At 48.3% G+C, this 23,271-nt stretch overlaps 2 pseudogenes across 5 annotated transcripts in view; one reads left to right on the top strand and one right to left on the bottom strand.

Annotated features, from left to right (window-relative positions):
* Ccl19-ps2 (chemokine (C-C motif) ligand 19, pseudogene 2) overlaps positions 1-23,015 on the top strand; it is an 82,982-nt pseudogene extending 59,967 nt beyond the window's left edge. The window contains exons 3-6 of one of the 4 annotated variants that reach the window (NR_169016.1): positions 20,539-21,266; positions 22,240-22,372; positions 22,590-22,683; positions 22,772-23,015. The product of NR_169016.1 is annotated as a chemokine (C-C motif) ligand 19, pseudogene 2, transcript variant 2 (transcript). Of the gene's footprint in view, positions 1-20,538; positions 21,267-22,239; positions 22,373-22,589; positions 22,684-22,771 lie in introns of those variants that run through there. The other 3 variants (NR_169018.1, NR_169015.1, NR_169017.1) reach the window with 3 other exon arrangements.
* On the bottom strand, positions 852-4,399 carry Gm52989 (predicted gene, 52989; annotated as a pseudogene). The gene has a single exon (NR_168953.1). The product of NR_168953.1 is annotated as a predicted gene, 52989 (transcript).
* Positions 23,016-23,271: the final 256 nt, after the last annotated feature.

Raw genomic sequence — 23,271 nt, 5'->3', positions numbered from 1 at the left:
GAATAATGGGATTGAGTAGGCAATCTGGATATATAAGAAGGACTAAACCAAGTTCAGAAGATCTGTCATGGCAAAGCCCATGTCTTGTGTTTAGCATAGTCTCTGACATAAGAGACAAGCATCCGGCCCACAGTTCACATATTTGTTGAGTACAAGGTCTTTCTCAAAGCCATGCTTCCAGAGACCTCACCCTCATCCGAGTACTTCGTCCTGTGTCAGGGCTCCGTACTCTATGGCTTTGATGATCCTAAATCGAAGCGATGGCTGGACTATGTCACTAATGACATTATGATGCACTGGCAGCCATCGTCCCAAGGAATCTCTGAAGTTAAAAAAATCCAGGGAGCCGTTAGATGCCAGCCAGGAGGAATCCATTCCTGGGACAAGTTGTCGTACTTTTCGGCCTCAGCCGGTGCATGTGACAGTTGGGAAATAGTCACCATCAGAGCTGAGTACATTTGGCCTCATGATGGTATAGATGAGAAGGTAGGATCATGGGCAAAGGCAGTGTTTTGGGGAAGGAGGAAGATAGTCTCTGTGAACCTTTGTTGTTGAGACAGGACCTTACTGTGCAGCCCTGGCTGGCCTTGAACTCATTAGGTAGGCCAGGTGGGCCTCAAACTCACCCATCAGCCTGTGTCTGCCTTGCAAGTGCTGGAATTAAAGGCCCACACTACTACACTGGGCACCTAGTTTCTTCTAGATTGATTGGTGCTAACCATTCAGAATGTTCATGCATAAATAGGACTCAGTAATCCTGGTGGTGACAGGATGTAGGGAAAGGTCCCAAACCGTGAAGAATCTTTTTTGATGGTTCTCTGCCGTCACTAATTTCTTTTACTTCTTTTTCATTCCAGCCCTTGACTTTCATAATTAAATTGAGAACATCACAATTTTTCCCTTATCGCTTTACCTTTGGCCCCAAAATATGAGCCAGGCAGAGTTTGGTGAAGGAACTCAAGCCTGATCTTTATCTTTATTGTATAATACACGAGAGACTTCCTTTCTGGTCAAGTGTTTAATTCACATTCTAGGTTGGGGTAAGGAAAACTGACTTGTCTGAAGTAAGTTCAAGTCTCCTTCCCAGGATGAGGGCATTTTTATTTCCTTCATACCTTCTCTTAATAATGTACAGCAGAGACAAAGACGACAGACAACTCATTCGGAGATAGAAAATACATTTTGGGTAGTGCAGTCCCTACCTGTTCATCAAAGAAAATGACAATGCTGTGCTCTTAAAGGGATACAGAGGTTGGGGAGCCTAGAAACTGTCACCATGCAGGGCGGTCTCCAATACCAGAAGAGCATTTCTGAAGTAAACCCTGGGAGCTAGGGTAGGTTTCTGTGGTGAGTGGCATAAGCCAACCTAGGACAGTGCCGAGGGCAATGGCGGGAGTTGCCTAATATTGAGACAGAGCCAAGCTGCCGGGAGCGAGGCCGGAGCTTACTGTCTACAATATGGGGAGAAGTTAATAAGGAGGCCATCACTGACTTCTCAGAGGACGAAAACTGGGCCTTGGGCCCTCTGGAGTCCTCTGGCTTAGTTTTCTTGGTGGGGCTCTTGGCATGAGGCAGACCCCTATCAACATTTTCTTTACTGTTTAAGAGACCGTGGATGGCTCCGTGTGTGCTTTGCTCTTCATCTTGGGGTTAATATATTGAAAAAAGAATTTCAGGTTCTGGGACAATGGATTCCTCGCTTTGACTGTCTTCCATGTCCTGCTCAGAGTCTGTCTCCATGAAGACTTCTGGAGGTGGGTCTGGGAACTGGAGCTCAGGGGACTCCCGGGGACTGTGTGGACAGGCATCCTCAAGATGAAAGGTGTGACCCTGTTGTGAGGAGCCCTGGAGTGGTCTGTGCAGGAGCCTCTTCTCCTGCTCTCCATCCTGGCGTGTCTTTTGACTGACCAGGGAAAACCCAAGACCTGCGTCCCCTTCTCCAAGGTCCCCCACGACTTTGGATTTCTCTAGGTTGAACCTTTTCCCTCCAGCTTCCATGTCAACACAGACTTGGGTCTTATCCCTTTGGGATTGCGAGGCCTTGGAGCTCTGCTGGGCAGAACTATGGGGCACTGCTTTGGAAGGAGGAGGCCTTTGCGCCTGACACACATCCTGTACTGCAGAAGCTGGCTGTTTTTTAGGGTGGACCCCTTTTGCATTTGGGGCTGGCAGAGATGGGCATGCGACAGGCTGTTCCTGAAGCAGTGTGCTCTCTGACATGTGTAGACTTCTGAGAAATTCCTGGATGGATTCGCTCTCTAGGTCGGCTGTACCCAGCTCCTTGTATTCTCTCTTTTCCTTTTCAGAAATCCCAAACTGCATTGCTAGGATCTTTTTTTTCAGGTGGAAATTCAGTTTGGCCAAGATATGTGTGTTTATTGGGTAGGGTCTGCATGGGGGAGGCTGACTCTCTGCAGGCACCTTCTCTGTCCTTCTGTCCGCCTCTGCTCCAGGCTGGAACTCTTCTGCAGTGTCCGCAGACACCCCACTGTCATCCTGAGCGCAGGGCTCAAGTGGGGTTATTTGAGTCAGAGCATTTGATGGGCTTTTGACAGCTTTGGGCATCTTCTCTCTGAGTCTAGGTTGGCTAGTGACTGCTGGGGATGCAGGCCTAGAGAGAGCTACACAGTAAAGGGCAGGCAGGCCTGACAGGAAGGCCAGATACTTATGATGTAAAGTTGTCTCCAGTTTCTTAATGGTTTCCTTAGGCAGGGATTGGGGCTTCTTACAGTGTTCAAAGAGAGTACCAGATAAGGTTTGTGTCTCCTGGCTGAGGGTCTTTGGTTTCCAGGGAACAACTTTGTGAAGTAAGTCAGGGTCACTTTTACTTTCTGCCTGTAACTTCCTGCATTGGCCTTGTGGAATCCAAGGGAAGGGAGCCACTGTTGCTAAGCTTCCAGGAATTTTGCATTCCCAAGATTTCCAGACTTGGGCCGGGACCTTGCCCTCCCGGATCTGTTCACATTTGGAATCAACATGGCTTTTCAACATTTCCCTTGTCTTGGCAAACAAGTGTGGCATGGGGATTGTCCCTTTTGCCTGCTGTGAGTGAGAACATGTCACCAGGCCCATTGGCCTCTGGTTTCCCGGGCTGTGAGATGCTCACATTGGGTAAGCTACTGCTGCCACAGGGCAGGGACTGCGGGTCTGTTGAGGAGAGCAGCATATTCATGGAGCGCTGGATCCTCTGGGGCAGCCCCCAGCGGAGGTGAATCAGATGCTTCTGCAGGTGGAATTCCAGCAGCCTTCCTGCGTGCTCTGGGAAGATGTCCCTGGTGGGATGTAAAAAGGGCTTCCTTGCCAAGGAAGTTTTTACTGTCTTAGCCTCACTGGGTGCTTCACACAGCATTCGGCGCTGGTTTTGGAGGAGGAGAGCTGGCAGGCCCCACTGAAGCTTGCTGAGTTGTTTCTTTAGGAGGTGGCGTTCCAGTGCTTCACACTCAGCCAGCGACAGGAACGGGACAGTAATCTGTGCTCCTTCACGCTCACAGGGAGTCTTGCCATTCAGAGAGGTCGGGGAAGAGGGAAAGGCTGACTTACATGGTGTTTTGGGTAAGAAAAGGCCCGAGAGTACCCCTGAGGGCTGAGCATCTGTGGAGGGCTTAGACATATCCTTTTTCTTGCAGGTACCTTGAGAACTCAAGGAAGTAACATCCAAGGACTCACTGTGAAGGGATGGAAAGGTCCCAAACCGTGAAGAATCTTTTTTGATGGTTCTCTGCCGTCACTAATTTCTTTTACTTCTTTTTCATTCCAGCCCTTGACTTTCATAATTAAATTGAGAACATCACAATTTTTCCCTTATCGCTTTACCTTTGGCCCCAAAATATGAGCCAGGCAGAGTTTGGTGAAGGAACTCAAGCCTGATCTTTATCTTTATTGTATAATACACGAGAGACTTCCTTTCTGGTCAAGTGTTTAATTCACATTCTAGGTTGGGGTAAGGAAAACTGACTTGTCTGAAGTAAGTTCAAGTCTCCTTCCCAGGATGAGGGCATTTTTATTTCCTTCATACCTTCTCTTAATAATGTACAGCAGAGACAAAGACGACAGACAACTCATTCGGAGATAGAAAATACATTTTGGGTAGTGCAGTCCCTACCTGTTCATCAAAGAAAATGACAATGCTGTGCTCTTAAAGGGATACAGAGGTTGGGGAGCCTAGAAACTGTCACCATGCAGGGCGGTCTCCAATACCAGAAGAGCATTTCTGAAGTAAACCCTGGGAGCTAGGGTAGGTTTCTGTGGTGAGTGGCATAAGCCAACCTAGGACAGTGCCGAGGGCAATGGCGGGAGTTGCCTAATATTGAGACAGAGCCAAGCTGCCGGGAGCGAGGCCGGAGCTTACTGTCTACAATATGGGGAGCAGTTAATAAGGAGGCCATCACTGACTTCTCAGAGGACGATCTGGGACAATGGATTCCTCGCTTTGACTGTCTTCCATGTCCTGCTCAGAGTCTGTCTCCATGAAGACTTCTGGAGGTGGGTCTGGGAACTGGAGCTCAGGGGACTCCCGGGGACTGTGTGGACAGGCATCCTCAAGATGAAAGGTGTGACCCTGTTGTGAGGAGCCCTGGAGTGGTCTGTGCAGGAGCCTCTTCTCCTGCTCTCCATCCTGGCGTGTCTTTTGACTGACCAGGGAAAACCCAAGACCTGCGTCCCCTTCTCCAAGGTCCCCCACGACTTTGGATTTCTCTAGGTTGAACCTTTTCCCTCCAGCTTCCATGTCAACACAGACTTGGGTCTTATCCCTTTGGGATTGCGAGGCCTTGGAGCTCTGCTGGGCAGAACTATGGGGCACTGCTTTGGAAGGAGGAGGCCTTTGCGCCTGACACACATCCTGTACTGCAGAAGCTGGCTGTTTTTTAGGGTGGACCCCTTTTGCATTTGGGGCTGGCAGAGATGGGCATGCGACAGGCTGTTCCTGAAGCAGTGTGCTCTCTGACATGTGTAGACTTCTGAGAAATTCCTGGATGGATTCGCTCTCTAGGTCGGCTGTACCCAGCTCCTTGTATTCTCTCTTTTCCTTTTCAGAAATCCCAAACTGCATTGCTAGGATCTTTTTTTTCAGGTGGAAATTCAGTTTGGCCAAGATATGTGTGTTTATTGGGTAGGGTCTGCATGGGGGAGGCTGACTCTCTGCAGGCACCTTCTCTGTCCTTCTGTCCGCCTCTGCTCCAGGCTGGAACTCTTCTGCAGTGTCCGCAGACACCCCACTGTCATCCTGAGCGCAGGGCTCAAGTGGGGTTATTTGAGTCAGAGCATTTGATGGGCTTTTGACAGCTTTGGGCATCTTCTCTCTGAGTCTAGGTTGGCTAGTGACTGCTGGGGATGCAGGCCTAGAGAGAGCTACACAGTAAAGGGCAGGCAGGCCTGACAGGAAGGCCAGATACTTATGATGTAAAGTTGTCTCCAGTTTCTTAATGGTTTCCTTAGGCAGGGATTGGGGCTTCTTACAGTGTTCAAAGAGAGTACCAGATAAGGTTTGTGTCTCCTGGCTGAGGGTCTTTGGTTTCCAGGGAACAACTTTGTGAAGTAAGTCAGGGTCACTTTTACTTTCTGCCTGTAACTTCCTGCATTGGCCTTGTGGAATCCAAGGGAAGGGAGCCACTGTTGCTAAGCTTCCAGGAATTTTGCATTCCCAAGATTTCCAGACTTGGGCCGGGACCTTGCCCTCCCGGATCTGTTCACATTTGGAATCAACATGGCTTTTCAACATTTCCCTTGTCTTGGCAAACAAGTGTGGCATGGGGATTGTCCCTTTTGCCCGCTGTGAGTGAGAACATGTCACCAGGCCCATTGGCCTCTGGTTTCCCGGGCTGTGAGATGCTCACATTGGGTAAGCTACTGCTGCCACAGGGCAGGGACTGCGGGTCTGTTGAGGAGAGCAGCATATTCATGGAGCGCTGGATCCTCTGGGGCAGCCCCCAGCGGAGGTGAATCAGATGCTTCTGCAGGTGGAATTCCAGCAGCCTTCCTGCGTGCTCTGGGAAGATGTCCCTGGTGGGATGTAAAAAGGGCTTCCTTGCCAAGGAAGTTTTTACTGTCTTAGCCTCACTGGGTGCTTCACACAGCATTCGGCGCTGGTTTTGGAGGAGGAGAGCTGGCAGGCCCCACTGAAGCTTGCTGAGTTGTTTCTTTAGGAGGTGGCGTTCCAGTGCTTCACACTCAGCCAGCGACAGGAACGGGACAGTAATCTGTGCTCCTTCACGCTCACAGGGAGTCTTGCCATTCAGAGAGGTCGGGGAAGAGGGAAAGGCTGACTTACATGGTGTTTTGGGTAAGAAAAGGCCCGAGAGTAAGTAACATCCAAGGACTCACTGTGAAGAGATGGAAGGCCACAGAATAACTGGCTATAATATTCACTCTGAAGATTGTCCCCTGAGTCATTAGCTTTTGCCCTGGGGAGTGGATAGAAATTCCTTAGATGTTCACCTTCATGAGAGGGCAAGCAAGTATGAATTTGGTGCCAGGGCCTTCCTTGTTGCAGGTTTATAACAGGCCATTTGAAAACCCAGAAGGTCTGGACGGGCTGGCCTGCCGAATACAAGCTGCTGGTCTTGTGGGAAACGATCCCAGTTCTGTCCTCAATGACCTTAGAACTGCTGCTCAGAGTGCAGGAAGATGGATTTTCTCGAGATCGACGAAATAATGTTGGGTCTGGCATGAGCTGCCTCAGGGACTCCTCCACACGTCTCGGACGACCCCACTTCTGGAAATGTATGCATTTTTTTACCTGTAGTTCAAGAAGCCCACGGACTTTAGGACTAAGTAATGGCAGATGGGAAGACAGCATTGAGTCCATATGTAAGGACATAGTATGTGTCAAGTTTGGGTCCAGGGGTAATAAAGACACAGTTCTTCACGTGATGAAGGTCTTGGCTTTCCTGGTCAAGCTTTGCTTTGCTTTGCACTATTGTTTCCTCAATCATTAAAACCATAGGTTCCTTGAGCCTTGAAGAAGTCACAGTCTCTGAGACCATGGGCATGTTGGCGAGATGAAAATTTTGGTCTAGCTGGAGACGATCAGTCTAGCATTCTTGAACCCCGAATGTGTTGGTCAACTGTGTTAAGTGTCCCGTTAGTTGTGTTAGTGTTTGGTTTCCAGGCACCCGTGGATGAGGTCTGGTGTGCCTGGAACAGAGCTCCATATTCTGTTCAAAAGACATGGGTAACGTCTCCAGGTGTGCAGAGTGAGCAGAACCCTGGTTCAGTCCCCAAAAAGCAGGGGAGAGCTGACTTTTCTCACTCTGCACTAACTGCTGAATCTCTTCAGTCGCAGCCTCACAGATTTGGCAGCTGGGATCTAAACACAGGAGCTGCCGCACATTTCCCTGCTTGGGGACCCAGCTTTGGCTTGGAAGAGAAAAATAAGACAACCATTAATGAACGAACTTTGTCTGCCTCTTTGGAAGACTGTGTCTGGAGGTTTCTGGGCCCTTTTCTCCAGTCCCAAATTTCTAATCCTACACTGTAGGAAATGAGGTCCTCACTCAAAGCATGGGGTGCTGCTGTATCCAGAAACTCTTGGGAATCTTTTGTGCTCTCCAGAAATGAAGTAGAGGGTAAGATGATGGGAAGATGGCATCCCAACAACTGCTCCCCCACTCTGAGGAAAGACAGGAGGTAATAGCAGCAGTGTCCAGCCAAACCCAGGCTCTGCCTTTGGAAGGGAGCAGCAGGAAGACCATATGACATGGTGACCTCTTTATGCTGAATTCCCTCTCTTGACAGGTTGGTGTCTGGGTGCAACCCTAGCAATGTCCTTTACAGAGCATGCGTGAGTCCGTTCTGAAATTCAGACCTGCTGAGACCCTAACATACAGATTGGGTGTGGGGTGGCTCTTCCCTGTTGAGCTGTGACCCATCTCTGCCCTGGCAGCCCTCTCAGCTGGCAAACCTGCCTGCCTGTGTTTGTCCTTCCCTCAGTTACCCCTTTCCTCACCCCTGGCCTGGATCAGACCAAGAAATTGTCAGAGTTTAGATACAGAGATCAAGAAGTCACCTTTTCATGATAGAGAGCAGCTCGCATGGCTTCTCATCTTCTTCTCGGGAAAGTCTCCTGGCTGAGGAATCAGGACACAGTGTTATATGGGATTCTACAGTAACAGGAAGCTGAGCTCCTAGACTTGGTGCTCTGTGCCTTGTCTGGGTAGAGCACCACCATTTACAACGCACTGTCCCCTGTAGGGATAATTAATAGTGTGCTTATTTTATTGATAAACCCATAGGTGAAATGAATCCCATAGGGTCATAAACTCAGTAAATGATAGTTAAGGACGCCTCAATTCTTTCTTATCAGGGGAGTAAGGCAGAGAATTTTTTTTTTAACATTCTTAATTTCTCATTTCCCATCAAGATCAGTCCGTTGTAAATGTCACCAGTTAGTGGCTCTGGAACCTCAGAAGTTAGAGCACTTGGCACTGGGCAAGGTCATAGAGAAGAGGAACTGTGGGAGCTCTCCCGGGGCGGGGAGTCAGGGGACATTGGAACTTTACCTCTTGACGCTGCATCTTTAGCCCTTTGTCTGACTTTTTGATGACGCTTAAAGAGAAAAATATTAGAATGTGAGGCTGGAACTTTCTTTTGTGTTCATATTGTGACAAATATCTTGCACTTTTCCTTTCCTTTCCTTATCTATGTGTATTTTTTACGCTCTCCTCCCCTGCCTTCTGCTAGGCTCTACTTTTTTTTTTCCCTGACTTTCCCTTCTTCTCCATCTTTCTGGTTCTCTTTGAAACTAATCTGAACTCTACTTCCTATCCGTCTACTGGGTGATGTTTTACCAGAGTTTGCAGGCAAAAGAGTAGAAAGAATAGAACACATATAGGATGTGTTCTAATATAAAAAGCTTTCCAGGTATAAATGCCGTAACAAAATAAAATGGGAAATTCTCCTGTATTGGGAGATCTGAGATAATGCTAATCTTCTATTCAAAGCAATACAATGGTTTTTGGTTTACAACTCATAAACATTCTGGTAAGGAACGGCCTCACAGGAGAAAGGTGTTATATAAACACCCTTCAAAGTATCATATCCAAACTGTCAGATGGGGTAGTGAGGCCATAAGTGGAAGATGGATCTTGAAAGCGTCTCTACCAGCTCAGTATTGGTCACAGGGTTTCCCTACCCGACAGCAGCTTCTTCTATTTTCACACTTCAATCCTTGGTAATTCTGACGCACTTGCCAGACAATTAGGACAATGATGAAGATGCAGAAATAGACATACAAGGGACATTCAGTGTCCCACAGAAAGCACATAGAACCTCATCAGCATGAGGAGACCAGCCATCCTACTCTTAGTACATCCAGAGTCCATGTGCCTAATAGCTCCCAGGGCCAAGCCTTGACATGCGCATGTCACAGAGAATAGAATCAGGCCACCAGACCGCATCACAAAGACCTCTATTCCATCAAGGAAGCTTGTGTGGTAATTCAGAATACAGCAGAGGATAGAGACATGGTTATCTTTAAAGGTCATGAACCTGGCTGAGGAATCGAGACAAAGAGTTACGTGGCGAATGAGCATATTAGGGGGATCCTACAGGAATCACAGACTCGGTGCTCTATGGCATGTCTGTGTAGAGCATAACCATTTACAATTTGCTCTCCTTGCCCAGTTTCATTTGGGCTTCACAGGCAAGAGAGAATGGCCAGTGTTATGCCTACTTTGTGGATGGCTGAGTAAGTTACACTTTACAACCCATTATCAGCCCCTCCTTCCAGTACCCCATCCATCACACAAGTCCTCCCTCCATCCCACCTTCCCCTTCTTTTTTGAGAAGAGGAAGTCTCCTTTTTGGGTATCACTACCCCCCACTAACTCTCACTCCATAAAACTAGCTCTTAGTCTGATTTTCTCCCTCCTGTGACAAAATAACTAGGATTTTGTCAAGCAGTTTAAGGGAGAAGATGCTCGTTTGAGCACATAGTTCCACGCATCGTGGGGCGAAAGGCGTGGTGACCTGATGCCTGGGCGTGAAGCTGTGGGAGAGGCCGTGTTATAAGGGATGTCCTAGGATGGCAGAGATGGATGCCAGAGATACGGAAAGTTGGACAAGGAATGCTGTCTGTACTGAGCATAGCCAGTTATAGCCAGTTATAGAGAGCCCAGAGAGAGCTTTGCAAGCAGAGGACCCTATAGGAGTGGACCTTGAAGGATTACAGTCCACCTTCTGTTCTGCCTGCAGCTCTGCTTCCAGATGTGCTTGCGTGCTTCATCTTTGTGAAACTGATTTGTTTTTATTAATTGTGTATCGTGTTAGAAAAGATATTTATCATTTATTTGTCCCCATTTAAGAATAGAACAAATTTCTTTTCCGCTCGTCAGTTTCAAGCCTTTCATCAGGCACAGAACAGCATTTCGTCGCTCGAGAAGCCTCTAGGGAATAAAGAAACTTTTGCTTAGAGTGGGTTCGGTTGCTAAGTAATTTAGGACGCTAGAAGTGATGTGAACTTCCTTCAGCCTTTAAGTCAAATATTAGTTAAAATTTGGTGCCATGGATTCGGGAACATCAGGGTGTTTGGGTGGGTACCATGGAGGCAAACTCCTTCTATTGACCGCCACCCTCTTGCCTAGTTGAATACCCGTAGACTCAAAGGCCTGGATGGGGGATCTGGCCACGCATGCGAGCCCCACCCCCTGCTTCACCCTCATCCAGTCCTTGGCTTTCAGTGAGCCCTTAGTGAGGAGCTGGGAGGCGACAGACTACTTTGGAGACTTGGCGACTCCAGATGCTAACGCCTGCGCAGCCTCAGAGCTAATCCGCCTGGACCCAGAAGTCTAAAGCCATCCTCTCCAGGCTCGGCGCGCCCCCTGCAGGCCGGAGAGTAGAGACGTTGTTTACATCAGCCAACTTAAACCACCCCGCGAAGACCTAATAGCACACAGTGTCACAACTCCAGGACACGCACTCATTCAAACATCCAGCCTCGGTCCTCTCCCGTTCACTCCCTTGCCTCCCTAGTTCCACGACAAACTTTATTGACTTTCCAGACTCAAGTATGAGTGGAGAGTTCCTTATCCCAAATGCAAAGGGCCCCTCTTCCAATTCTCCCTGTTCTGGTACAAGGATTTGGTCAGACGATGCAGGTTCCTTGGTGAGTAGGAAGCCAAGCTGAGCTAAACCCCGCTGAGGAATCCTAACCTGGGACAACTTTCCCAGGACTCATCCTGAACCAGGATGCAGAGGCAACTTGGCTTAGCCGAGTCTGAACTGAGTGAGGTGGTAGTCCACAGGCTCCACGAAGAGAATCAGAAACATTTCAAACCTACCTGATCTGCGGACCTCCACCCTCACCCCCCACCCTGCCCCACCCACGCCCTTACTCTAAGTGAAATCTAAACCAATGGCTGGGTGTGGATGACTGAAAGCAGCTAATATATTAGAAGAAGAATCTTTAGATCGATTTGCATAAGATCATGGGGGGGGCACCAATACTGTCTTCACACTGGGGAGACTTAGAACCAGCTGGCTGCTCAGTCGATCAGGTTGGGTGCTTCTGCAACCTCTGGCTGGCAATGAGGGGCTGGGGAATTCCTAGAGAGCCGCCATACTGGAGGACGACTGAAGAAGCTGAGTTAATTGGCCACAGGGAAATATGGCAGCAATAAGACAGATAACTCAGCAGTGTGTCACATAGGCAAGTGGTCCTCTTCAGATCTGGCCCACCAACAGAAGACACCATCCTGCCCACAGTTAGAGTGGGTCTTTTCCATTCAATAGGTCTGACCAAGAAAACCTCTCATAGGTATACACAGAGGGTTATCTCAAAGTAGATTCCACATCCAGTCAATATGAACTGTCACAGTGCCTGTGTCCTTTCCCTCTCTTCTCACCCCTACTCGCCCCCTCCTTCCCTGATTCCTCTTCATCTCTCCAATTGTATGTGGGCATTTGCACATGTGTATGTGGGTGCATGTCACTTGTATATGTGTGTGTGGAAGCCAGAAGCCAATTTTGTGTGTGTGTGTGTGTGTGTGTGTGTGTGTAAAAGAGACAGAGAGACGGAGAGACAGAGTGTGTAAGGACTCAGGGAAGCTAGAAGAGGCTGTCAGGTACCCCAGATCTGGAGTTACAGACAGTTGTGATCCAACTAATGTGAGTGCTGAGAACTGAACTCCAGTCCTCTATATCAGCAGCAAACATTCATAACCATTAAGCTACCATCTTATTTTCTAAAACAGGATCTCCCACTAACCCTGCAATTTACTGACTAGGCTAGGCTGGCTAGCTAGCAAGTGCAAGAGGATTCACCTGTCTCTGCCTTCCCAGTGCTGGGCCTCCAGCACCGTACCTGGCTTTTGCGTGGGGGCTGGGTGTGCAAACATATGTCTTGGGCAGGTACAGCAAGCACTTTCCCAGCTGAATCATCTCACCAGCTTCCCCCACCCCTGGTCTTTTAATGATGGCAAGGCTCAAGACTTGGAACTTAGGACCTCTTCTACCTACGCTCCCTCTCTTAGTGATCTCATTGTCTTCAGGCCTTAAATACCACCCGTACGCTTCCAAATATGTATCTTCAGATAGCATCTTTCCCCTGAACTCCAGACATGCCAGCTACCTACTTAACATTCCCATTTATGTATCCAGGGTGCAGCTTCAATGCAACCAATCAGAACTGAACTCCTGGTCCACCACAAACCCACTTTTTTCCAGCCCTCCACATCTCAATAACTGTCTCATCCACTGACTTCTTCTTGCCTCTGCTTTCTCTCACATCCTCTGCTGAGCCCCAGTCCACTGGCTCTACAATCTTTCCAGATCTGAACACGTCTCAGTAGCTCCAAACACTGCCTGTGTCCCCTGAATTACTGCAATAGCCTTCAGCCACAACTCCTTGCTCCACACTCCTTTGGTTTAGTCTACATTTAACAGCTATATGGAATCTTTTAAACATTAAGTCAGATATGTCAGGGTTCTGCTCGTCCGGCTAAGGGCTCAAGTCACTCAGTGAAGTAGACACCTACAGTGGCTGACAGACGTGCACTGTCATTTCTTATTGTCTGTGTCCTATGCTCTGCTCTTTTGGACTCTAGGCTGCTCCTCACATTCTTGCTTCTTGGCCTTCGAATCTGTTGTTTTCTAACAAGAATGTTTCTCCCAGGTTTCTGTGTGGCTCTTTCTTTCTTCCTCTCTCTCTCTCTCTCTCTCTCTCTCTCTCTCTCTCTCTCTTTCCTTCTTTTTCTCTTCCTTTCTTTGTGTCAACTCTCTGTTTTTATATCATTAAAGACTCCTCTGACTGCCTGATTTAAAATAACACCCACCCTGCACGCCTACCACTTTTGCCTTTGAGGGGATGGGGAGTGAGGTCTCACCATGCAGCCCTGGCTGCCCAGGAACTAGGTACCCTTGGCTCTTCCTACTGGGATTAAAGTGCTGGGATTAAAAGCATGTGTCACCACATCTAGCCTCTCGCCTTCTTTTTAAAAATAATTTAAAGTTTTATTTGAATGTCTGCATATGTGTATGTGCATGCATGTGAAGTTACCTAGGGAAGCCAGAAGAGGGAGTCAGAGCCCCCGGAGCTGGAGTTATAGGCAGTTGTAAGCCACCTGATGCGTGTATTGGGCCCAGACTTCTGGTCCTCTGGGAGAACAGCAAGGGCTCTTAACTGCTGGGCCATCCCTCCTGTTACCCACTCTTGACTTCTCTATTTTTCTTTGTGGCAGTTGTTGCCATCTGACTGTAGATTTTGTTGTTTGCTTATTGTCTGTCTCCTTCGCTGAAATAGAAACTCTGCAACAACAGGAAGGTTTCTGCTTTGTTAGCTACTGTCCCCCAGTGTTGGGGACAGCCGGGCACAGAGGAGGACTCAGTCCATACTATGTGAGTGTGCTGCAGATGTGACACGGATGCCCTCCCTGTACACTGTTTCCTCATTACTGCACTCTTTCCTGCTGACTCTTGGGATCATTCCCAACAGGCACTCAAGGCAGAGGGTAACAAAATAACTGAAAGTATCATGAGTCTGCACTGCACTGTTGTGTGACGAGGACCTTGGCAAGAGGCAAAGGCAAACTCAAAAAGGCTTAGTAAGAAGGGACGTATGGCTGCACCTTTTACAGAGGTGAGGGCAGCCAGCCACTGCGCATAAACAAGCATAGCTTCAAACTCTGGGCTTTCTCTGCTAGACAAAGTAGACACTAAATGTGCTGCATGAAAATTCTGCGCATTGAAAGGACTCCACGTCTTCATCATCCCGAATGCCACTCCTGCAGCTGGAGGCAGCCAGTTCCTTCTGGTGCTGGTATATCTTAGAGGCCCACCTGAAAATGAAGACCATTCACTTCCCCTATTTTTCAATCCTAGAGAATATCTCCATGAAGCTTGTGATCAAAGAAAAAAGCAAAATCTAACAAGTTAAAGGCTACGCTACCTTCCTGTGCTTTCCTCCTTGACTTCCAAAACATCTAAGGCCTGTTCGCTCACATATGCATGTCGTGAGCACATCCATTTAGGGGTGGTGCTGTAATATAGACAACACCCTTAGGTCACATTGTCACTGGGGAACTACAGTCCAAGTTTCCTACCAGGGCCCTGGGGCAAAGAGCTGTTTGGTTTGACTTGATTTGTTTGGGTTTTGTTTTGGCTTGGTTTTTGGTTTTTGATTGTTTTTTGCTTCTTTTTCTTTTTCCGCTTGTTTGTTTTTTATTTAAGTGTGTGTGTGTGTGTGTGTGTGTGTGTGTGTGTGTGTGTGTGCTTCAGAGGCCAGAAGAGGGCATCAGTTCCCCTGGAGCTTAGGTTACTGGTGGTTGTGAGCCTCCCTGTGTGTTTACAGGGAGCCAAAACGAGGTCCTCTGCAACGGCAGCATGCACTCTTGACCAGGAAGCCATCTCTACAGCCCCATTCAGGCTGCTCCCTCCTTTATAGTCCATGAAACCAAGGACCGAGATAGAAGGACTTTAGGTATCATTGAGAAGAACTAGACAAAGTCATAGCTCTGGCCCTAGGACGAGATGTGACCTCCTGAGCTGACGAAAAGATTGCCAGTGGGAAAATATCCAAACCAGGCTCTAGAAACCCTACACCTTTTAAGATGACAAGAGGCTTTCTGATAAAGAACCGAGCAGGTCTTTCAGTCATGTAGATAGGGCCAAGTCCCTTAGGAAAGCTAGTTTATTACAGAGAGCTTGGAAAATAGTATAAGATCTGCCTAGAGCAGAGATAGGAGCAACAGTGTCTTTGGCCACAGTCTGCTCTCTCCGTTGAGTGTCTACTCTACTTGATAATAACCTCTGCCTATCCACTATTCTCTGTCTGTGTCTCCTGGGACTTCAAGAGAGAATACGCAGAAGGGAAGGTTTCCAACTGAGATCCTGGTGTCAAGTTCCACCCTGTGTGTCACTAGTGATGTTCTGAGTGACTATGACAATTGTGCAACCTCCTGATGTCCTGGGTCCTCTGTCTCCATGCAGAGAGATTATCTGTGCGCTCATATATAAAGGCAACCAATCCCAGGATTGAGATCCACTTTGAGGATCTACTTTCTGCAGTCTCTTCTGGTAAAGCTTACAGTATCCCTGGAGATTCTGACAGAAAATGGGTGGCACACTGTAAGGATATAGGAAAGTCAAATATTTCCCACTCTCCACTCACAACTCAGAGCTTGCACAACCTCTGATTACCATATATGGGAGCTCTTCCTACCCCAGGCTGTTGGCTGCAGTGCTGGGTAGGTCTTGCAGCTGCAAACTGACAAAAGGGTCATGGGAACTACTGCATATGTAGACTATTGGTCAGAAGCACAAGCCACAACTGGTGCCTGTGATGGACATCTGAACCTCATAGCAATTTTTGAGGACTGAGCCCTACAGCTGTTAGAAAGATGCTGTCTTCAACTGAGAGGCCACAGGTGGTGTAGCCAGGGGCAGCAGGAGACCACAGCTCAACAAGCCCCTTGTGGACCGGAAAGTTCCCTTACCCACAGGGGCTTCCACTCAGGCAAAACTGACACCTGAGTGTACTGCAGGGAATTCCAGAATGGCCGAGTGACGCAATATTAGAACTTAACAAAATGGGAGCTTATTAAGTACTTAGGCAAATGACAAAAATGGAAAAGGCAGAGGTTCCTTTCATATGATAAAGGCTTTCTCACCTAGGTTGAGCATAACTCTGGAGACTAGAGTCCCTGGCAATAAATAGCCACCAAAGCTTCTAGATCCTTTTTCTCAAGAACGTGAAGAACAGATTTCATGGGAAACAAGTGGTGAGTTTTTAGAAGGGAGTGTTGTCACAGAAGAGGGCTTAAGGGGAAGAAATCAAGTGGCACTCCCATGCAGCAGGAGGGTTACCACTGAGGGCCTTTGTCTAAAGGGTAATGAGACTCTACAGAGTTGAGGCATAGGGAAGTGAGTTGGTTGGTCCAACTGGTCTACCTGGACTCATGGCTGATGCCTGTGAACCTCTGCATCCTCCTGACTGGACTGGAATTTTGGAGACAGCTTCAAAGCCAATGAAATCTCTGATCATGAATAGAATCCAGGTAGCTATACCCATTAAGTTTCTATGTAAAAGGAAAAGAGGGATAATAAGAAACCAGAGCACAGCCGGGCAGTGGTGGCACACGCCTTTAATCCTAGCACTTGGGAGGCAGAGACAGGCAGATTTCTGAGTTTGAGGCCAGCCTGGTCTACAGAGTGAGTTCCAGGACAGCCAGGGCAATACAGAGAAACCCTGTCTCAAAAAAAAAAAAGAAACCAAAAAGAAAAAAAAAGAAAAAAGAAAAAGAAACCAGAGCACAAACAGCACCTAACGTCTATCATTTCTGGCCCCTGACTAAGACAGAACTTCCCATAGAACTAAGGACATTTCTGCCTCCTGGCCAAGACAGAATGGGTTGTGGAGACATGAAGCAGAAGGTACTCATTTTCCAGGTCTCCTGACAAGCTCCTTGCTCCTCTTGTCATCAGAGTAATAATAGAAATGAACAGAACACATTCCAAGGGGTGTGAGATTTTGAAAGTCACTCTTATGTGTCTCTCCAACATGTGTGTGTGTGTGTGTGTGTGTGTGTGTGTGTGTGTGTGTGTGCATGTGTATGTGTGTGCTGTGTATGGGTGTGTGGTTTACTATGTGATCCTGTATGGTCCTAATCACATTCTTTAAAAAGATGTAATTTACAACAATGTTCAAAGATTAAGCAAAGCTTAAAATTTAAGTAAAATTGTATGTGCAGATTTATCTTCTGGAAGAACTTCCTTATGTAAGTACAAGTGCCAGGGGTACATTTAGATGTTTAGACGGGTGTGAGAGAAGAATGCTGACATTAGAACTCAGGCTTACAAACACTCTGACCAAGCTCATTTTGTTGCTTTGACACCCCCCCCCCCTCGCTTGAGCCATCGTTGGGGCAACACTGTCTCTGCAGGCAATCTTTGCTTTATCAGTTGTGCTGAAGTTTCTTCACTCAGCCAGCAGGACAGGCAAGCTAGATTGTGGGGTAAAGGGCCCTTTCCCTGCTTCACATCCCCTTAGTTTTCTCTTTCTTTCCATCCTGCCTCTCATATGGCTGGATTAATTTGCTAGAACAGCCCATAAATCTTAGGAAAACACATTTACTGTTTATGATAAAGGATGTTACAGAGGTCATAGTTGTTATTCTAATGCTGTGACGGGACACCATGACCAAGGCAACTCTTATAAAAAGAAAGCATTCATTGAGGGCTTGGTTACAGTTTCAGAGGTATAATCCATAATCAACATGGTGGGGACCATGGCAGCATGCAGGCAGGCATATTGGAGCCACAGTTGGGAGCTATATCCTGATCCATAAGCAGAGAGAAACTGTGACATCAAGCCTGGCTCGAGCTTTTGAAACCTCAAAGCCCACTCCCAGGGACACACTTCCTTCAACAAGACCACGCCTCCCAATCCCTCTCAAGCAGTGCCACTCCCTGGTGACTAAGCATTCAAATATATGAGCCTATGAGGATCACTCTTATTCAAACCACCACAAAGGGCTACAGGGAAAGTCTTGAGAGAGACCTTCACAGGTGTGTGAGGCGCACAGAGCTTCTGCTCCCTTTCCAGGGAGCCCCACTTCCTCAGCTATTCAGAAACCTAATTTGGTCCTTTTGAAGTTTCACTATGTGGCCATAATTGATGATGTTATGGCTATAGGTTTATGAATTTACCCTGCCTCTGGACTCTCTTGGGTGAAGGGGTCTGGCATTCCAGCCCTTTTATCCCTTCTCAGCAATATAAAAAACTCTGATTACTACAGAGAGTTCAAAGATTTTAGTATAAATTTGCTGGTAGAGAGGGGGGACCAGAAAGAACAATTGTTTAAACTACTTTGTTATTATTTGTGTGTGTGTGTGTGTGTGTGTGTGTGTGTGTGTGTGTGTGTGTGTGTGTGTCTGTCTGTCTGTCTGTCTGTCTGTCTGCGGAGGTCAGAGTGGGTGAGGTCCTCTGGGGCTGGAGTTAAGCGTTGCTCCGATGTGGATGCAAGAATCAAACTCTTCAAGAACAATGCATGCTCTTAACCACTGAGTCCTCTCTCCAGTCCCAAGCTTATACTTCAAAAGATGGTTCACAAAGCTGCATGTGTTTGTGCACACCAAGTTCAAGGCCAGCCTGGTCTACATAGAGTGTTCTAGAATAGAGAAGACTACATAGAGAGACCCTGTCTCAAAAAAAAAAAAAGGTAATAAAAGGGATTTTAATAAAACATCCATTTGAGAAGTAGTCAAACCTGGATTTAAAGGCTTTGGTGCAATAACGTAGCAGCACTGGGTCTGACTACGGTGAGGGTCATTACTTCCCTGGCCATGCATCAGGTGGGCAGTGCCGATTCCCACCTCTGCCATGTGCTACGTACTCTGTGCTGCATGCTATGCCCAGCATATAGTTGGCACGGGCAGGGTGGGCGGGTAGTACCAGCTGTGTGGTTGTGTTCTCTGAGCCTCCTACTCTGAATGTGTAAAACAAGGATCACAATACAATAAGCACATGTCAGAAGATGCTGGGAACATTACACAAAGTATGGTTGGCAGAGGGATTGATCCAGAGCACAGAAGACTATTGTGCTTTTGTGATTATTATTATTATTATTATTTTGGTTTTTTATTTTTTTGTTTTTCGAGACAGGGTTTCTCTGTATAGCCCTGGCTGTCCTGGAACTCACTTTGTAGACCAGGCTGGCCTCGAACTCAGAAATCCACCTGCCTCTGCCTCTGCCTCCCGATTGCTAGGATTAAAGACGTGTGCCGCCACGCCCGGTGCTATTGTGATTATTACTAATGAATGAAAACTGATAAATGTGAGAACTGTAGGGCCAGCTTAGGAGGTCAATGCACTCAATGTCAAGCCTGGTGTCTTAGGGTTTTACTGCTGTGAACAGAAACCACAACCAAGGCAACTTTTATAAGGACGACATTTACTTGGGGCTGGCTTATAGGTTCAGAGGTTCAGTCCATTATCATCAAGGTAGAAACATGGTAGTATCCAGCCATACATGGGCCTGGAGGAGCTGAGAGTTCCACGTCTTGTTCTGAAGGCTGCTAGGATGAGGGTATTAAAGCCCATGCCCACGGTGACACACCTACTCCAACAAGGCTACACCTCCTCATAGTACCACTCCCTGAGCCAAGCACATACAAACCATCACAGCTGGTCACTTGAGCTTGATCCCTGGGACTTCCACAGCGGTAAGAGAGAGTCAACACCCTCAGAGTTAACCTCTGACCTCCACTCCTGTGCTATGACATGTGCCCACCTCCTCCCAGGCACACACACACACACGAAAAATAATCATAATTTCCAACTATCTTTAAGTCAGGATGTAAGAACACATTTGCCTTCCCTGGTGAGAAAGAGGAGACAATGGCTTGAGACATGGTTCTGAGAGTGAAGGGCCTGCTATGAAGCGCAAGGATCTGAATTTGGATCCCCGGAACCCACCTTAAAAAGTAGGCACGCAGTGGCACACACCTGTAACCTTCGTGCTTGGTGAAGCAGAGACAAAGGGGGAGCCTGAAGCTCACAGCTGGTCACAGCTGGTATTAGCAAGTCAGTGAGCTCCAGGTTCAGTGAGACCCTGTCTCCAGAGCTAAGGTGTAGAGTCATGGACGAGGTCCCTGATATCAACCTCAGGCCTCTGCGTGGCGTGCACACGAATGTGGATGTTCCCATCTGACACACACATACAGAGGACCCCAAGTGTGGGTGCAAAGGGCTGGGTGGGTACCCCATATATTAGCTGTTCTTTTGCAGTCTTCTCTTCTGGTCTTTCTCACAAGGATGGGAAATCACTTATTCCTCCCTGATCTTTCAATTCCTTGAAATTTAGGGATTTGTCTCAGAAGGAGCTGGCTAGCCCCTCTCCTTAGAAATCCCCTCTAGGTTCCCAGGACTGAGAGAAGGGAAAGATGGAGGGGGCTGTTCCAGCCTGTGCTCCCTCCAGCTGTTCCTCTGACCTAGGCTTTGGATTTGAGAAAATGAACAATGCCTGTAGATCCAGGTAGCTGATTCACAGGGACCTGAGCTGTGGGCTAGGAGGCCTGGGCCCTCTCCTTAGGAACCTTCCCTTCCAGCTCAGCCTGTTCCAAGAGAGGGACTGGCCCCCAGATGGTGACTTGGAAGGCACTGTGATGACAAGGAAAGGCCATCCAGGCTCTCACGCTTGCTCTGAAGGTACCATGGAGCTGGCTTCAAAACCGGCCTCATCAGAAAGAAGAAAGTGGTGAGGATGTAGAGAAGCCCACTGGGCTCTAACTACCCAGCTAATGCCACTATCCAGAGCACAATGCAAGCCCTCCCTGGAACTGACAGGACACGGATTTTTTTTTCCCCAGACTTTTGCAGTTCTCAGAGCTAAAGCCAAAGAAAGCAGAGGGTGAAGACTCTGAGTGGGGGGAAGAAGGAAGCCAAGGTCATGTTTTGCCAGAAAAAAAAGGGGGGCAGAGGGGGGTAAAGGGGAAGACCCAGAACGGGCCATCGAGGGGGAATTTTGGGACAGAAAGTGAAAGCTCAAGGCATAAATTGGAGCTGGTGGCAGCCACAGCAGACTCAAACGGGCTCACTGGGGCACACACAAGCTCACTTGCACTTGGCTCCTGAACCCCTTCACGCCACAGGAGGACATCTGAGCGATTCCCATCACTCCCCTGTGAACCCGTAGGAGCCTCGACCTCTCAGATTCTTGCGCACACAGTCTCTCAGGCTCACTCACTCTCTGTGGCCTGCCTCAGATCGTCTGCCACGGCCCCCCGTGTGACCCCACTCCTGGCCTTCAGCCTGCTGGTTCTCTGGACCTTCCCAGGTAAGGCTTGGAAGATGACTACGGTAGGGGCCACAGTGACCTGTGGACAATATGTAGGTCTTAGACTGTTACAATGGTCATGAAAGACCCTCCGAGTTCAGAGTCAGTGAATCCAAGGGCTCCTTATGCCTTCTGTGTGTGCCTGTTTATATGAATGTGCCTGTATCCAGGATTCCAATGTGGCTCAGCTCTGTCATATCCTGGGGCTTATAGCTGTGGGCTCCATGTCCTGTTACCTCAGCTTCCAGGCAGCAGAAGGAAGGAACAGTGTATCTTCCTTGACTATAATTAAGTGGGTGGAGTGTTTGCCTTGCCTGGGTGAAACCCTGGTTTCAATTGCACCACTGGGGTTGTGGGGGTGAGAGCTTTGCTGTGTATTTGCTTCCATCTGAGAGAACAAGAAACACTGAAGACATGCTTAATAACTTGTTCCCCTTTTGGGGGTTGCATTTTTAAGGGCCTTGGTTTGGTTTGGTTTGGCTTGGTTTGGTTTGGTTAGTTTGGTTTAGTTTGGCTTTTGAGAAAGCATCTGTCCATGTTGCCCAGGCTAGCCTCCATCTCCTGGGCTCACGTGATCCTACATCTCAGCTTTCCTCCTGGTAGCTGGGACTCCGGGTATGGCAGCCATCTGCTGTAGTCATTCAGAAACCTGAAGGAGTCTCAGCAGAGGCAAGCCTCCCCTGTCCCAGCATTCTCCTGTTAACTCTCCATATGCTAAAACGCTGTAAAAGCTGAGAAAACCTGGGAAAGGGTGTATGACCCTAGCATTTGGGATACGTTGAAAAATGGTTATTTACTAAATGGCTTAGAAGACTACAATATGTTCAGCAGCCAACTGAGCCACAGTGGCACTCAAGGCTGAATATCAGGTCCAGCAATCACACACAGAGAGATGCTATCAAAGCCACTTAGGGACTGTGGCCTCCCTTCCTCATGGTCTCAGGGTCTTCTCCCCTTCTTTCTCCTATCTCAGCCCCAACTCTGGGGGGTGCTAATGATGCAGAAGACTGCTGCCTGTCTGTGACCCAGCGCCCCATCCCTGGGAACATCGTGAAAGCCTTCCGCTACCTTCTTAATGAAGATGGCTGCAGGGTGCCTGCTGTTGTGTGAGTTGCTTGTGGAAAGAATATCTGGCCCCATCCCCCCATGAGCCCTTGCTGATGCCATCATGGCTTTAACCCTGAACTCAGGGCCGAGCCCAGTTTTCATGGAAGCCCATGAAACAGGTCCCTACAAATAGTCTCCAAGCCTCCGTTCCTTACTCTAGAGCCTGCTAGGAAACTGGGTTCCAGGGCTTTTATTCTCTCCAACCTCTGGCTACAGGTTCACCACACTAAGGGGCTATCAGCTCTGTGCACCTCCAGACCAGCTCTGGGTGGATCGCATCATCCGAAGACTGAAGACGTCTTCTGCCAAGGCAAGCCTGACCCTCCTCAGTCCTGCCTCCACCCTCCCAACACCCCGAGATTCCAGCTCATGACCCTGCCTCTCCTCCCTCCCCTTAGAACAAAGGCAACAGCACCAGAAGGAGCCCTGTGTCTTGAGTAAAGAGATGTGAATCACTCTGGCCCAGGAAACCAAGGACCAGAAGAGAGGACCAGGCCTCCTGATGCTCTGTCCCAGACCTAACCCAGCCAAGTCTGTGCCTAGAGAGTCGATGTGAGTGTGGACAAGAGAGTTTGTGTGGCTAGAACACCGTCTCTCTGTGGCTAGACTGCAGTGCTTCCAATAAAGCTGCTTGGTACCGTGGATCTGTCTGTCGGTTGTCTGTTCTCTCTCGCCCCAGGAGGACAGGAATAGGAAAGGAGGGGGTGGAATGGCAGGATATATTTCCACCCTGAGCTCTGAGCAATCTGTTCCCCAGCCTCCACCTGACACCCTGATGCTCCCGGAACCAGCCCCACAGTGAAGGACCTGGCCCAGGTCTCTATGTGCTCCTCATACTCTATCCAGCCACACAAAGCTTGCATTGGTTTGCAATGTTCACAAGAAGCCTCAGACTTTT

The sequence above is a fragment of the Mus musculus genome, chromosome 4 (assembly GCF_000001635.26).
Source record: "Mus musculus strain C57BL/6J chromosome 4, GRCm38.p6 C57BL/6J".
NCBI classification, from domain to species: domain Eukaryota; kingdom Metazoa; phylum Chordata; class Mammalia; order Rodentia; family Muridae; genus Mus; species Mus musculus.
Note: the sequence above shows the minus strand (reverse complement) of the source record. Positions and strands in the feature narration are given on the sequence as shown.